This window comes from Sinohyriopsis cumingii, chromosome 1, assembly GCF_028554795.1.
Source record: "Sinohyriopsis cumingii isolate HCF-2022 chromosome 1, ASM2855479v2, whole genome shotgun sequence".
Taxonomy (NCBI): domain Eukaryota; kingdom Metazoa; phylum Mollusca; class Bivalvia; order Unionida; family Unionidae; genus Sinohyriopsis; species Sinohyriopsis cumingii.
This window is the reverse complement of record NC_142961.1, coordinates 154,702,797-154,720,958: the sequence shown is the minus strand read 5'-3', so window position 1 is coordinate 154,720,958 and position 18,162 is coordinate 154,702,797.

Genomic DNA, 18,162 nt, shown 5'->3' with positions numbered 1-18,162 from the left:
TTTCTTTCTTCCCTCCATTTCACTTTAATCTTCTCTACTTCTTCCTCCATTACTTTTCTCATCAGATCTTCCCCTTTCTTCACCTTTTCCAATCCCCATTTTACATTTCTCCACTCTGTCCAATACAATATTTTTTCTAGGAAGCACCGGACTTGGATGACATTATCCAGTGCTTCCTTCAAACTTCCCACTCTGAAGTAAGGTGGGTTAATGAAGCCTCTTGACTTATTGACTTCTTCTTCAATCATCCCTGCTATGATATCTCTTGCTGTCTTTAGGCCTTGAACTTGACTCGTTGCAAAGTCTTTCATATCTCCATGCCTCCACTCCTCTTCTATTCTTCCTAAAACATATTCTACATCCATTATCCAGAAATAGATGTCTCTCAGTAGACTGAATAGAACTGATACTTGAGTCAGTTTGTCTCAGTTATTCCGTAGAATGGTTCCAACGACGAACATGGTGGGTTCTTATAGTGAAAGCGCGGACGTGATGGAAAACATCCCCTTAAAACATAGAATTGATCTTACCTAGATCATAACCAAAAACAACAACGCGCGGACGTGAAGGAAAACATCCCCCTACTTTCTCATTTCATATAATAAAAACCCTAACTATACTCTTCACATACGCTAAGAAACAATAAATAAACCCATAATCTACTATTCACACAAACATACCTGAGCTCTTATAAACACTAACACACCAACACATACACTCTCACTATCAATAAAGAGTTAGTGTTTATTTTCACACTACTCTACCTACACACATTGGCAAATTAATAGTTATTTCTTTTCTAGAGTATTGGGTAGCCCTGAAAAGGGCTGTTGATTTTTTTTCAACTCCAGATGCACCTATCTAATGGTTGCACCTTCCTGGCCTGGCACCACACACACATCTTCGACTCCAGTCTCCTTGCCAATTCACCCTTGTTGCTGTAAGCGCAGAGGCGGGTTGAGTGCCTTCACTATTCCAATCTTCTGTCTCTGGAATAGTGAAGACTTCCCTTTCTCTTCTTCTATTTCTTATTCTAGGATGAATAGGCATCCTTGACTCCTGTTGTAAATGTGGTGCAGCTACAGGTTGGCGAGATGTTCTTGCCTTAGGTGTCACCTTGCACACAGGGTTCATCATAGGGTGGCACCTGATCTCTCTCTTTCTTTCCTCCTCTTCTTTCAGTTTTCTCTCTTCCTCCTCCTGTTTTATCCTGGCTTCTTCCACAAGAGCCTCCGCAGCCAGCTCGTTCAGGAGGCATCTGGCATATTCCAGGTGCATCTGGAGTTCAAAAAGTTTTTCAAGTCTGCTACTCATTTTTATTGTTGATCAATCAACAAGGGTAGCTAGACTGCCGAGCGAGTTTCAATTTATACTGAAAGCGCGGACGTGATGGAAAACATCCCCTTAAAACATAAAATTGATCTTACCTAGATCATAACCAAAAACAACAACGCGCGGACCTAAAAGAAACACTCACTCACTTTTTTATGCTACCCATCACTATTTTAAATTTTTTTATAAATCACTTCAATAGACTATCCACATACGCAAAGCAATTCAATCTAACTCCAAATATACACCTCTAACAGCCAAAAAAACAAACATCATTTTAATCTACTATCCATACCAACTTATGTGAGCACTTACAAACACTAACACACAAACACATACCCTCACAATTTTTTATAAAAGAGTTAGTGTTTATTTTCACACTACTCTACCTACTCACATTGGCAAATTGATCGTTATTTCTTTTCTAGAGTATTGGGTAGCCCTGAAAAGGGCTGTTTTTTTTGTTTGCTATGGCATTCTTTTTTTAGTTTCTAAGAATGCGATGTCCTTTGAGGATAGACTTTCTGGCGATAGGTCTGCTTCTTCGGAAAGAGAAGAAGAACTCTTTGGTGTCGATACGGCAATCGACAAAGCCTCTGTCAGCTTCAGGTTGTTGCTGCTGTTGCTGCTGTTGCTGCTGTCTCTGAAGTCTGTACTTCTCTGTCCATTCTTCTTTCTCCCTGTTCATTTCTTCTCTGAAGAGCTCTTCTATCAGGTCTTCAGTGATTTTTAACATTCTCACATTCTCTATTTCTTCTGGCTTCGGTATCAGACTGTGTCTGACCCTATGCAAATTCACGTAGGCTTCGTTGAGCTTAGCTAGTTTGGAGCACATCTTCTTAGGAGGATGAGTCGACAATGTATGGTTAGACTGGAAACAACCCCGGTTCTTAAAGTCAAAGCGCGGACGTGAAGGAAAACATCCCCCACACGGTTTTCTAGTCGCAACGTTCAGTGAGTGTCATGAGAGGGATAGTAAGAAATGAAAGAGCATCAATCCAACATTCTTATAGCTAAACAAACTACAAAGGCATTTTTTCAAAACACAACATTTTTTATTCAAAAATCACTTAACACTAAACAACAACATTTCTAACATATTTTTAACAATAATCCAACACTATAACATCAAACAATTTTTTCAAAACATCAAACATTTTTCTTCAAATACAGTCTACTTTAAACAGGGCTGACAACGTTGTGAATGAAATTGTGATTTCCACTTTTGGAAATCATTAGGCCATTGATGGACACTACGTTTCCTAGCTTGAGACAAAAGATAAGCATAATGGTCACAAAACCATCGATCTACTTTCACATCGTTTCTAGCAGAAGAACGAGGATCAAAATGAGTCACTAAATGTTCTAAGGAATAGCCCAGGCTGCGATGATGCAGAAAATACACACAGTACTGTCCACACACCAAGGAATCTGTGCCTTGTAATTTCACGTTATTGAATCGGGTGGTTTGAGCATTTCTTCTCATAAAGTCGATGATATCGTCTTCCAAAGGGGGCAATCCGTACGAATCGAAATATTCCACACAGCCTTCTTGAGGAAAGTAAACGGCTACCCAGTGGGTTCCTGGGAGATGACTGTCGTCCGTGTTGATCACGTAAGCTTGATGGTCTTTAGGTTTGCGATGAGGAAGTTCATCTTTAGCACAGACGACAGGATTCCAAGAAGCCGTATACGAACTGTGGTTCAAAAGGTAATAAAGTTCCCAGGTATCCATTGTTTTGTGTGTTGTTTTCTTCTTCACAGGTAATAATACGTTGTCAATTCGATCCTGACTTTTTGCTTGAAAATGTCTGACGAATAAACGGTTATTCGTTCTGTTTCCTCACTCTGATTCAGGAGAGCTTCGATACGATGGATCTCTTGAGTGGTTAATGGTGGACAAGAATGTTCACGCAAGTCTTTATACCACTGGTGCAACACGTCTTTGTTCGAGATGAGACTCCAAGCTTCGTCCAGATACTCGTTCAATTTTTCTTCTTGACTCAACATCAGGCATTTATCGTGTTGAATTTGACTGGGATGATCGTTTTGACATCCATAACAATTTTTCTTGATCAATTCCGTCATTTTGTCGACCAAGTGTTTGGCAAAACAGCAGACTAAATGGGCTTCTTGTTCTGGCCATCTTGACTTCATTATGATATCTTCTTCGTCTTTGTCTTGGGATTCTTCTTTTTCCACGGTCTCCTTACATTCCATGTCCAAAGTTTCTCCACTAGGTAAAGAGGGATAACAGTCTTCCATGGTTTCTAGTAGTCTAGAATGACTTCTCTCAAACTGTTGATTTCTATCGTATTGTCAAATTCTGCATACAGGATGACGTTCAACGTTGGATCAGCAGGGTCTCGGTTTGCAAACTGAATTTCCACACGAATCTGGCCTGATTTTATAGGGTGGAAATGTCCCTCGTCGCTGCCTTGGTCTGGAGTGAAATCGAAAGCCCACAAAGCATAACCTCCTGCATAATCGTCGTACGTAATCCCGTGACTGGTGTTGGTCCCTAACTGTCCCGTGGCTTCGTACAGGGACAAGTACGATCTCAAGTAATTGTTCTGGGCAAAGTTAGGCTCAAAGGGTCGGGTACGCAAGGTCTTGCCGTCGCGACTGACTTCGATTTTGGACACGCTAGAGTGTCGAAACTCAAAAGGATTTTCGTTGTGAAGTCCATTGAAAGCTGAATTCCTGACGATACCAACGATCAAACGTTTGGGTAACTGCCCTTGGAACAGATGATCTTCGATCATGGATCGCTGTCCAACAGGAATGGTGAACGTTTTCACTTCTACGCGTCGTATCGCATACTTGGCGGTCGTTCTGCTCAACGTCTGACTGATGTCGTTACCTACTTTAGGTAACACTTCTACGCGACGCACGTAGAGCCTGGCTTCTTGAATGATGGTTTTGTAAGTGGCATCATTAGCCATCAAATGGAAAGCAGCACTACTGCGATTCAGTCTCAGGCGGATATCCACTCTGTTCAGCAAATACTTTTCTTGTAACCACATGTCCAAATGCAAACGATCCATCAGTTCTAAACTTCGCCCTTGCAGAATTTTAGTTCTACGTGTGTTAAACCCCACATTGTGAGGATTGTCATCTTCTGTCAGGGCTGTGTCGTTAAACGTGTTTGCACCGGCCGTGTCAGGTTTCCATACCACGCAAGCATCCAGATGAGTGTTCTTGGCTTCTTTTCCGTACGTCAAGAGATTTTCCAAGTAGGCACGATACGGGTAAGTATCCATGCTGCTGCTGACCAGTTTGTTATTCAAGTACAAGTCCACTTCGCTGAACAAGGAATGCATGAAATTGTTGACGGGCGCTACCCTATCATTGGCTCCAGGATTGGTGTTGTCAGTTTTGATCACTTTGACTTTCAAATACAGGTAACTGCTATTCAGATCGATGTAATCTTCGGGTTGTCCTTTGATTTCGAACTCGATAGGAGCGGAATCCGTCAAAGAGAAGACGGGATGAAATTCCACCCACTGGGATTCTTGCATCGTCATCATGGTGGGGGGCATGGCAAACATATCCAGTTCCGTCTTGGAACAAGCACATGACTCTCGGTGCATCATTTTTTTCTGTGTCTCAATAATCGAAAACGTCTAAGTCTCGAACGGTTCTTCTTTTCTTGGCTTTTCTCGCTTGAAGTCTGGTGAAAGGGTGTTTTCTTCGTCGTCTCTTTCTGCCTTGTCCTTGCTGAATGCCTGACTCGGTAGCGTGCAGGGCATTTATACGTGTGTCTCGTCGGCCCAAAATGTCTTTACCCGTTTGCAGCAAGACATTTTTGCCTGCCCTCATGAAGGCTTCTTTAGGGTTTTGTTTGTCGATGATGACATTTTGGAGAAATTCTTTGCCTTGCGTCAGTCCCGCATCTTTCAAGGCGTGCAATCCGCGTGTCACCATCGGTTTCAACACCGGGGCCACCGAACGAAAGGCCGATTTAATATGTCTCCTAAACCGTGTCCTCGCTGTCGAGCAACCCCTTGGTACACTGGATACATGACTTACTTACGAGTCGTGAGAGAACCGTTTTCGAAAATGGAGTTTCACCGTGACTTTTCCGTTGGTGAATGAAATATTTTGTCCCAAATCTCCTTTTATAGTAATGTTGACCGTGTCCAAATACGACTTGCTGACAGGTAAATAATGAGGATGGACAAATTCGCGGTCGACGTGGTAAGTGTTTCCACCTTCCTCGTCAGCGTTCGCGGCAGAATCCACTTTGAAAGGAATGACACGCAGTAACGGTACGGAGGTGTGTCCCACCACGTTATACTCCACCACATCGGAGTACACGAACATCAAATTCAGTCCTTGGTTCAGTTCTACTGGGGTACGAAATAACTTGCTAAAAGACTCGTTGTCGTAAACGATGGGTAATTCGTTGTTCTTGAGTATGGTCATTCTCATGTTCATGTCTCCGACCAACATGTCAAACAATTCAGGACAAAATAAAATGGACATGATTTTACTCCGCTCAAATTTCATCGAGAAGCGACGAGCTACTTTGTGGTACTCCATGGTGACATTTTTGTTGACATGCTCCAAAACTTTCCCAAACACGCCATTAAACTTGGCAGCTATGGTGTTGACCAAATGTTGACCACTAAAATAATAACCTGGGGGAATGAAAAAGTGGTAGGTCCACTTTTGAGTTTTCTCATTATAGGTTTTATTGTCATATATGACTTTCTTATTCAACTCCTGTTGCAATGGCTCGTCATGAACTTCCACATGAAAAAAATTTTGATTGGGAAGGACATTGAGGACTTGGGTTGGGTGAATGATTTCCACTAAAGCCACTTCCCAATGGGCTTCGTGATCTAAGGGGATGGCTTGAGGTAATTTGGCCGTGTAACAGCACAACGTGTTGTGGGGAAACACCTCCATGGAACTGTCACTGGGTAAGGTTAAGTAAAATTGGTTTTGGTGACTCATAATTCCAGAGTTCTGTGGCTGTCCGAGGGGATATTACTGGACGTCAGAGGCGTGTCTCCGCCCAAAATGGGGTTGTTGTTGTGGTTGGACTGGTGACTGGCACTGGCACTGGACACGAGGTTCCCGTGGTTCCCGTTGGAAGAGAATTTCAGGGAGGGATTAGGAAGCAGGTAACCGATGCAACTGCTCAATAAAATGGTCCACAATTGTTTGTCTCCTTGTTGCAGACTCAAATTGGCAATGGCTGCCCCGATGACACAATACACCACGAAGATTTGGCAGAAAAAGACGATTTGCGTTTTAGGCACACGTTCTCCACACCACACCCACAAGGGTTGTTTTTGTAAATCTTGCACAGAAGAACTGGGTGAAGGAGGAGTGGTCGACGTAGCTGCGTCTGCTGTGTGAAAGGGCATGATGGTCACTTCTTTTTATAGTCGATGACTTGCGAAGCGTCGATCCAAGAATCGAAACTGGGTGGATATCCTTTCCAACGTACTTTGACTTCTTTGACACGTCGTTTGCCCACTTTACGGGTTCTGCGTTCGAGAATGCTTTCGATGTCGTACACGTCGTCTTCTTTTTTGGTGACACGTTGTAACTCGGGTAAATAAAACGTTCCTTTGAGCACTTCTCCGTTCATGTCTTCCAATTTATAGACGGCAGGATGACGACCATGCACTCGTCCAGTGACGCGAAACAATTCGGTCGCCCAGTTAGGTAAGTAACCTTTGTCGAAAGTGCGTTTGGTTTTGCCAATGCGCACCCAATCTCCTACGGTCAACTCTCCACTTTTCTTGGGGACAGCCCTCGTCGGGGACGTACCGAACAGACGCTCAAACACCAGCACTTCGTTGTCGGGAGTCACGTCTTGTGGGGCACGTCCGATGCTTCGATGGTAAGATTGGTTGTACGCTTGCACCAGGTGTGGTAAGATGTCGATGTACTTCAGAGTGTGGTGATGCGTAAAATATTTCCACATGCGTTCTTTCAAAGTACGTCGAAAACGTTCCACGATGCTGGCTTTGGTTTCGGGATTCTCGGTGGTAAAAAAAATGAATGTCACGTTTCTTTAATTCTTTTTGGAAAGCTTGGTTCAGAAATTCGGTGCCTTTGTCCGTTTGCCATCGAAGAGGGTGACGACCGCTTTGTTTCAACACCCGTTGTAAGGCTCGCACTAACTCGCTGCTCGATTTGGAAGTCAAGGGCACGACCCAGGCAAATTTGGAAAAGACGTCGATGACACAAAACAAATATTTGTAGCCACGATTGTAGCTGGCCAAATGAGAGACATCGGCTAAATCGGCTTGCCATTGATGATCGATGCCTTCCACTCGGGTGCGACTTCTGGCAAACTTGCGTCGAATGGGTTTGTGTAAAGTGTAGGTAGCTTGTTCTTGTAACCATCGTTGCACTTGAGGTAAACGGAGACTTTTCAGTCGAGTTTTGGGAGCACGATACAATTTTTGAACTCCTGCGTAACCTGCAGGATGGGAGGGATCGTAGTAAATGCTGGCTAAGACTTTTTCCATTTTTTTTTTTTTTTTGGTGTGTTAATAAGTCACCCACTCTTCGGTGATGCTACTTTGGGTGGGACGAAAGGGTGGTTTGGAAACGGATTTACGTGTCCGATGGGCTACGGGAGTAGAAGTCGAAGGTAGTGGTGGAGGTGGAGGTGGTAATGGAATGGCTTTGGTCTTCTTTTCTTTTTTCACTTCTGGTTTCCCTTCTTTCTTTTTCACTTCTGTCGAAGGAGGCGTGGACATCATCTTTTTAACCCAAGCTTTCATTTCTTCTCGTTGGGGTGTGGGGGACGGGGTCAACAAGGATGCTGCAATCTTACTCGAAATGGGATCTGCTGACGGTGTTTGAAACACTTCTCGCATCTCTTCTTCCTCAGGTCTTCGTGGGGTAGCATCTCTGGTGACCCCTGGGGATGGTAGTAGTGGTGGTGGTGGTAGTGATGATGGAGCTGGACTTTTCATCAAGGTCTTAAAATCTTTCAGAGTGGGTAGAGCTGTTTCGTCTAAAGCTTTCTAGTGAAAGAGTTGCAGTCGTTGCAAGAGTTGACCGTACTTTTGCGATTTTTCTGTTTCGGACAAATCTTGGCGATCCATCAAGGACTGCAATTCGTGTTGTAACTGGGACATCTCGCTCAAATTGGGATTGGGAGGTAAATGCGGGGTGCGTTGTTCTTGCCATCGATGGTATTCCATCCATCGTTTGTAAGGCACTAAAGCTAGTTTTCGTCCTTCCATGGGGTTGTCAGGGGTCGATTCTGAGATCTTGGGACTTTCGAAGGCCTTTTTATCTTGCTCCCACTAGTCCTCCCAACATGGTTCCCAAGACTCCTTTCAGTATGGGGCCTAACAAGAGAGGCAAAATGCCTCCACGTTGGACCAACATCTTCTTTTTTTGACGAATGGGAATTTTCTTTTGAACCATTTTCCGAAGAACGTGACGATGTTTGCCTAAGCATTGTTTCTGGTGTTTGGACAAAGGGATCGTGCCTTTCAGAACGTTCAAACAACATTCGCACACGGTATCGATGACCTCTTTGGAGGCCGTTTGAATGAGTTTTTTTCGTAGGGGTGGAGAAGCTTTGGACAGGACAGATAACAGGTCCCCATGTTTGGCTAAACGTGGTGGCAGTCCTTTCCTTTTCTTTCCTTGGGGTTTTTGGAGGGTGACATCTTTGAGTCTTTAGGAGCACCAAAAAACACTGATACCCTACTCGGTCACAGGCCTTTTTTATACTGGAACGCGTCGCCACTGATTGTCTTTACGGCGTATCAGTTTGAGGACAGGCATGACACGTCGTGCAGGGGTACGTAACGGACTAAATCGAGCCAGTTCTTGCTTGGACAAATCCAGTAAACTTTGTAACATGCCCGATCTTTCATTGACTTTGATTTTGGGAGAAGGTAATTTGTGAGCAGCAGCCACTGCCGCTAAATTGGAAGGTCCTGCCACTGGGGAAGTTCTTTTGGGGGTCATTAACGGAGAAGTTCTTGGTGTGATCAACGTCTCCAAGTACTCTTCAGTTCCTGGTGACATCAACGGAGAAGTGGATAAACGTGAGGCTGCCAGAGACGCAGTCACCGCTGTGGCAGGTCGTGGTTTGCGAGTGTAAGGTTGCGTCCTGGCCGAAGTGCCTCTCTTGCGACTAGTTTTCTTCTGTGGACTTTTCTTTTTCTGAGGACTTTTTCTCTGTTTCTTTTTCTGGGGGCTTCTTTTCTTTTTTCGGGGTGGTGTCTGGTAAGAGGAGGGTCCTGCCACTGGAGAAGTTATTCTTCTTGGGGACCTGGTCTTTTTCTTCTTGGGGCTTCGTTGAACTTTTGTCTTGGGGATAACTTTGGGGGCATTAGGATCCCATCTTAAGAGTGAGCGAATGATGACCCCTCCTAGAGTACCGCTCCCTCCAGGTTTCAAAATGATTTGTTTTTTGGTTTGAGTGTCGATGCGGGGATCGGCCAGTTGGACCAAAGCGACTTTGTTTCGATCGAAAAAGCGTTTGGTTTGATGAGGAATCTGAATGATTCCTTGGAGTAATTGACGTGCTGTCACCGTGAACCATCGTAAGACTTCTTTGAGACTAGCTTCTAAGACACGAGCTCGTGTTTGTGGATCTTTTTCTCGACTGATGCCATACAAGGCACGAATCAATTTGACGGGAAGATGCGACTGAAGGGACGTCATGTTCACACTGTGTGAGAAAGACGAAAAAGGGTCTGAGGTTTTTATAGATTTTTTTCATGGGGAGTGAAATGAAGTCGAGGACGGAGACGTGTACAGGACAGGCCCTCCGTCTTGGCACCAGTGGTGAAACAAGTGAGTACGAAATCGCAAATCCTCGGGGGTCGTAGGTTTCAAATCGACGAGTAAATAGGCGTGTGGCGTTTGAGTGGCATCGTCGTACGCCTGAGTCAGCCAAGGCGTTCCTAACTGTTTGGCTAAGACTTGCACTTGCGATTTATCTCGAGGGCTTTTAAACAAGACCACGTAATGTGCATTGAGACTGATGGTGCGATGGGCTTTACTTTGTTGAAACAAATTTTGGGTGATGTAAACGACACTGGCATTACGGTGATGCCCTTTGCGCGTGAACCACAATTTAATTTCTTCTTTGTCTTCTCCTAACATGTCGTCGAAAATGACCAAATGGGTTTGACGGGAGTCAGAGACGATGCCGTCGTCTTCTTTAGGAATGCCTTCCACAAACACGATGGAATCGCCTTGACTTTCTCGCAAGAGGCTGTACGCCGATTGCCACTCTTTGTAACACCACACGATCCGTTGAGGGGGTCGATCGATCAAATGATGTTTATGTTCGATCAAACGTTTGACGAATTCGGTTTTGCCTGAACCGCTAGGTCCAGCAATGAGCATGTTAAAGGGATGGCGAAGATACAAAGCCTCCCAACTGGCACGATCTAAGTGTTCGTCGATGACTTTGACAGTAGAGGAAGAGGGAGCAGAGACAGTAGAGGTAGCCATGGTGTGAGGAATGTCACTTATGACACGAAAAACAAACAAGACAAGAGTTTATATACTTTTTCAGAACACGTTTATTGAATGTTTTTTTCAAACATGAATACGAAAGACAAAAATACATAAAAGTCAAAGGCTTAAGTACAAGGATAAAATGCACATGATAACGATGAACGTGGAATAAACACAAGTGTCTGTACAACATGTTTTGGGTAATGTTCTAACCAGTTCTATAGTAGGGGGTAAGGTCACACAAGTGTCCTTCCGAAAGGGTCTTTCAGGTCTGTCCACGACAGTCCTGTCCTGAGTGACGGGTTCTTCTGGCACCGTCACTAACACGGGTTGAAAAGTAACTTTTTTCCTTGAACAACTCTCGTGCATACTGGGCCACTTCTTGGGTCCAAGCCTCAAAACCCCATTCTTTCCAGGCACGGACATCTGCCCAATGGGGATGTAAGTCACAAGCTACACACACATCGTCATACACGTCTTGGGTAGCTAAAAGTTGACGAATCTTTTTGTCCTGTTGAGGTCGAGAAGTATCCAGATGAAACCGCAAGGCTTTGAGCAAAAGGAGTTTTTCGTGACCATTTAAGGCCATTGAGGTGGTAAGTATTGATCGTAAAGAGTCCACAAAGAATCGGCTGGTAAACGAAATCCCAGAAAACAAGTCACTAAGACACACACCACTTGTCGTCCCAAATTGAATGGATAAAATTCTTGTAATAATTGATGGTAATGATCCACGGTTTGAATATGGTCATTGAGTACCTTCCACGGAATCTGTTGAATGATATGTGACATAATCCGTGGCATGGCAACTTGATTTTATAGTGTCTTTGTTTCGGAAGCAATACAGCTCTCGGTAAATCCTTTCTCTCAACTCCTCAGGCAAGCCCGAAATGTTCTCTTGTAAAGTATCCATAAGTATATACACTGTTTTTGGAATCGTTGGGTGGTGGCCAATAGCCTCGTTTACCTTTGTGCCTAATGTAATATCCACTCATAATCAGTCTTCTTGTACTTTGGAACATAGCATAATTTAAAAACGGACGAATCGCTTTGAGTTTGCGTTTCACTTGTATTTTGATCAGTTCTCGGTAAATGCGTTCTCTCAACTCCACAGGCAAAGCACGAATGTTCTCTAGCAAAGTATCCATGAATAGGTCATACTAAATCCTCTTTGGTCTGACACAAGAAATGTACTCTTTGCACAAACATGGTTTTACTTCAGTGTCGAATTTAAATCGTTGAGTCACTAATCTACACATTACAATTCGTTCAGAAGTTTCCTCTTTCACTAAGTTGACATTGCGTTCAAGATGTTGGTAATTCGTTAACTCTTCCTCTGGAATTCGATGCAGTACGTTTACAATGATGTAGGTAGAATCGTCCATACCAAACCAATCCTTTTTAAAACTAGAGGATCGTTCATCAATGTCTGTCCAATGGAACACTTTCAATTGAATCAATCCTTGTATAGCCTTCAGGTACCAGTGGTTCAAACACCGGTGACGTAACGGATGCAATTGTTCTTTACGTTTCACTTGTATTTTAACTAGTTCTCGATAAATGCGTTCTCTCAACTCCACAGGCAAAGCACGAATGTTCTCTTGTAAAGTATCCATGAACAGATTATTATGGTAAGAAGTTACTTCAATGTCTCGGTCCCACTAAGGGTAAGTAATGACAATTCGGTGACCATCGAGCATGTTCTACGTAGGCCGAATCTTGCGGTTCCCAGTGGTGAAGTGACACACCGCAACTGAAGCACTTGACTTTATCTCCTTCGCCCAAGTAGAAAAATCCGGCTCTGGCTAATTCTTCGGGGGTCGGTCCTCCCAGATACTTAGGCCATTTTCCTTTGAACGATTGAAGACGATTTTCAAAGTCGCAGTATTCCGACAAACGCACAGGGAACGAATATTCGTCTTTCACAGGTTCGTTTCGATGAGGGTTGAGTGACATGGGTAGGAGTTTGCTCAGGGCTGGATGACATCCGTAGGGGGGTAGACGTGAAGGTGAACATTCCCCTTTAAAACGAAACCCAGTAAAATGTCCAAGAGGACGAGCGGCATCACTTTCGCATCCCACAGGTTTGACACGCACAGCATCACTTTCCATGATAGGGGTAGGGACACTAAAGTTCCCATGATGCTTTACGGCATCGCTCAGGTCACAAGGTACAGCATCGTATCCATCGCAAGGCTCACAATCGCATTCCACTTCTGAAACCTCACACTTGAATTGTGCCTTTCTAAACAACTTGTTTTGTGTTTCTCTGAAAGTATTCATCTTGTTTGCTCGGTCTTGGTAGTCACAATGAACTATCGATCTTGACCATAGCCCCTTTTTATACTAGTCGCAATGCAGTCTCCAGCTTGTACATCTTTCCTTTTTTACGTTTTTTATGTCCTGTTCTGGAAGGTACCGTCTCTAAGGTACCGTCAACATTGTACCGTAGTGTGATGGGTGGAAAGGCCATAGAAAGGTAAGGGCAATGCGGAGACCATCGAGTATGTTCCAGAATAGCTGAATCTTTATAGATACATAGATCCATTCGTAACTTCAGTCCGCAAGCGAAACACTGTACCTCGTATCCCAATCCTGACTCAGGTCCCAAGTAGACAAATCCTGTTCTAGCTAAAACATGCGAAGAAGGTAATCCTTCCCTATCCGTAGGCCATTTTTGAAACGTGTCCAATCGACGGGCACAATCACAATAGTCAGGTAAGAAGACTGGAAAATGGTAGGGTTTGAACTTGGAGTTCTCATCGGGTTTCTCACTCGATTCTTGCTGTGGCGAAGTCATCTTTCTGGTGGGTGACTATCCTCTTACAACCAATGTTTTATACCAACGTGTCCATACGGTAAGGTGAAATGATTGGGAAGTCGAACTCGCTTCTGGTACACGATTTGATAGACTTTTTCCAAGGACCGACTGACGATGTGGTGAGTGGGTAAACGTACAATCTTGTTCGGTTGGTGAGTGGTCACTTTAAAGTTTCCATCCTCTCCCGATTGCAAGGCTTCTTTCAATACCCCAAAGTTGACCACTCGACTGGTACGATAATTCAGAGTCAGTCCTTTCACTTTGCACGTCGTGTGCACTTCTCCTTGTTTGTCCCGGTATTCGTAGCCGTAATTTTTGGGACCGCCACTGACGAAACTTAGAATCTTGTCGTCGGGATGCTCGTCTGTCCAGGCTCCTAAACGGTCTCCTTCGATGTTAGGGTGATGTTGAATCGGGTGATGGATGTAAATGCAACTGTCCGTGTCAAAGTACAGGACGCGTTCTTCTAACAGTTCTAAAGCTTCGTACAATTTTAAACGAGCATGGGCTGTCACGTAAGCCGCATTGATGACATTTCCAAAAGGGTCGTCTTGTACAAAGTCCAGATCTTCTTCGTAATTACCAAGATTAAATTCTCTCGAACGACGTCCACGTGTTTCATGTATTTGGTTTTGTCGTGAATCATCTGGAAGTAGCGGGAAGGTTCTGTCAAATATTCCGTCTTGGGTAAACACGGTCGTTGTGCCATTTTACCCCACAAGCAATTTAACATCACTTTGGCAAACGATCGCCTGCCTTCGTTTTTCTCGATGTGGTCTAAAGTGATGCCTTCTTGTTCGTAGTATTTCTCTTTGAATTTTATTTGGTCTTCGGGAGTGTGACACCAGGAAGGATAGCCGCTGGCTTTTTGCTTCAGTTTCAAAAAGGCATCCACGTAGTCGGCGAAAATGCCTTTCTGAGTAGGGTCACCCTTGCGGTATTGTTGTGTCTTGGGAAAGTGGCAAATTTCGTACACTTCTAACAGTCGGTATCCCATGTCCAGAGCTTTGAACAATTCTACGCTGACCCAAGTTCCCGTCAAGGCCCGTTCTTCCTGGCTGTGATGACAAGGCTGGTCTTGGTTGCACGTTTCGGCACAAGTACGGCACAAGGGAAACATCAGTTTGCCTTGACAATGGTGAGGTAAGACGGGATGGTATAGGTTCGTGGGAGGCAAAACTTTACACTTGATCAAGCCTTCGTATTGTCGAATGTTTTTCAGGTCAATGTGTTCCGTCAGCAATTGCGGGTGCCCTACAGGAAAGCAACAATATTTGCACACGTAGGGATACAGCGAACACACGTCCAAGTATTTGATTTCTTCTCCTTTCTCTTCGTCGGCTTGGTACAGCAAACAGGTGGCATTGGTCCTTCCTCCGTACAAACTATCCCTCGGGTTCAGCGGGTCCATGAACTGGTAACTTTCCATGAGGCGTTTAAACTCGGGATCGGTTTTCATACGGTGATCGTACTCGTGTTCCCACATTTCCACCACTTGGTATCCTTACTGTTCTAACTTTAGGCGTCGCTGACAAGTGTCCTGGTACAAGTCTTCCATGGTTCGTTGCAAAAACTGATTTTTAGTGCTACGATCAGGGTAACAGACGGGACATCCGTGAAATAAGCAACCGTTAAACTCGTACACGATCTTGGGGTTTTCTAAGTCCCAGTCATCGACCGAATACGTTCCGATGGTCTTTTCGCCCCCTCCGTTGCGGGCATGCTGAATCCACTTGTCATCCTTGTCGCACAAGTAATGTAACCAACGTAGGGCTTTGACCGAGTATTGACGTTTGACAAAGTGGGTCGTTTGAGGACTGATGACAGCCACGGTCTTTTCAGGCATGAATCGTTGTCGATACACTAAGGAACACGCTTTGGCAATGGTGCAAGCTTCTTTCAAAGGATCGACCCCTCCGTGTTCCATGAACAGTTCTCGAAATTTTCCACAGCAACGCCGTAAAATGTCCACGTCGGAACGACAATACTTTAGCATTTCTTCCTGAAAGTCGAAAGGGTCCGAGGCGTGAGCCTGGTACCAAGCGTAGAAAGCTTCTCGTTGTTCGGTATGCATGTTGTCGGGGTCGTAATAGTGAGCCTCAGGTAAATGGGGTAGAACGGCGTGTTGATTGGCTTCCGTATTGAAAAAGTGTGGAAAGTACCCTTTAGCCATTTCTGTCATTCCAAACGTTTTAGGCATTCGACTCAAAGGCATGGCTAAATAGCTCATCGAATCTTTAAACTGTACTTGTCCCACTTGCATGAAAATGATTTTGGCTCCGTTCAAAGTCACTTTAGGACGCTCGGTGCCTTGTTCCGTATAGTACCTCAAAAGAAACTGTCCATCGTATCCGGAGAAATTGTGAACCATCACCGTGGCATGACGATGACAATCTCCGTAACGTTCGATGTCCTCTTGGCTCCACGTCTTGTCGACGGGGTCTAAGACCCATTGGGCAAAATCGACTAACGTGTTCGGTCCCCGAAAGATTTTTTCACGCCCTCCAGGAATCTTGCTGCAGTGAGGGCAATGACTGAAGATAGGTTCTTGAATGCACTTCTCACACGCTCGATGAGCCACGCATAAATTAGGAATGTGAATGCCAGTCTCTTGCATGCATTCGAAATCGAAAAAGATGAAATTGCCTTTCTTCTTGTGACCGTCCTCTTTCTCTGGTGGGGGTTGGTATTTTTGCACGTAACATTGGTGTTCCCAGTCCACGATGTGGTGACAAATGTGACATTTTTTCTTTCCTCGACATACGTGTGCCTTGGCAGCATTGGTACATATGACTTGTTCACACGTAGGGCACAATCTCAGGAGTTGACAAGCACATTTCTTCTGTGAACCTTGCGTTTTCAGATGTTGTTGGTAACAGGTAGGGCTGACAAACGTGCGCAGACAAGTTGAACAAGGCACTGGTTCTTCGCTCAGACAGGGTGAAGAGGCCAAACATCCTGTGCATTTCAATCCACAATGCTTGTGTTGCTCTCGATTATTATAACCATGGTCACATTTCTCACAGTAATAACCGTATCCCAGGAATCCGGTGATACTGGTAATGGTATCGAAATGGTCATCGTGATGATAAACATGAATGTATTTTCCATCCTTAAAATCTTGCCCTCGAAACAACAGAGACCCGCGCACTTCTTGAGGGTGCACTTTCAAGGTGTATCGTGGAGCTAGGGCATCTTGCAATTTTTGCATCTCAGGAATGCCACAGGGTGTGTCTTTGGACAAGCCAGCTTGTCGTAACAGGAGTTCTGCTTCACTTCGTTGTTTGGCTCGGTCCGATTGTCGAATGTTCTTCCAGTCTCTTTTCCATTCTACCGTGTCGTTCTTGTTGGCATAGGTTCGTCCCACCACGATGGCACGGGCTAAACACATCTGGTCATGAGGATTGTGAATTTGGACAAGGCTACGCTTAATGCTGCGAAGGTCGTTCACCAATAACATCTTTTTGCGTCCGGTCCCTTGAGGAGGAGAGACGTGGGTCATGTCCAATGTGGCTTTTCCATCGGTGATGTCAAACTGGTCATTAGATTGTTGCACGTGTTGAATCTTGTCCATGACTTTGGAAGCGGTCAATTCTGCAGGGGTGCTAAACTCGATCCAAACAGGGGATTTCAAACCGTCGTGTTGTATGGAAAGTCTCAAGCGATCGTCTTCTTTGGGTTGACATTGTCGCTTGAGTGCAGTGAGCAGAGAATCCCACACTCCGGTGATGAACCCTTCTGCTTTCTCTAACGGTACTTCGGACTTGAAATCTTTAAACTTCACCGTGTATTTGTAAGCCGTGGTTCTAAATTTTCTAGAGGAGCGCTTTTCTGTCTCTCGAATGGAATAGTAATTTTCAGGGTTGACTAAGGGTGGTGAACTTGGTTTAGAGGTTTAAAATTCTGGTTCACTCATGTCCTCTTCAAAATCACTGGCATGAATTTGTGCCAAGACTTCAGCCCTGGTTCGAGGCGATAGATCACGTTTCTGCCTCTTACTTTCTTCTTCTTTCTTCTCGAATGAATTAGATCGTTTCATCTTGAAAGCAAAAAGTCAAATGACTCAAGTTCAAACACCATGAGCTTCTTTATAGTCATAGCAGACCAGCGTATATAAAAGGGTGTGTGTCTTGTCCTTTCACTATTCATTTCACTCTCAAGCCGAGCACAACGATGGAAGAGACTAACCAGATGGAACGTTTCGTCAGAGCTTTGCGAGGGGTCATTAGAAAATTCTCTTCAGACCAGCCTACGGACTACTCTCCTTCCTTTAGAGATAAAAGTCAAGATACTTGCTATATCTGTCAGAAGAAAGGGCATTGGTCTTCAGAGTGTCCAGACCGTCAAAAAAGAACAAAAACAGGGACTAAAAAAGACAAAAGTCAAGATACCTGTTATTATTGTAAAGAAAAAGGACATTGGTCTCCAGATTGCCCAAAAAAGAAACAAGAGGAGTCAGAAGAAAAGAGGGATTCTTCAGAAGAAGAGAGGGATTCTTCGGAAGAAAAGAGGGATTCTTTAGAGGAAGAAGAGGAAGAAAAAAG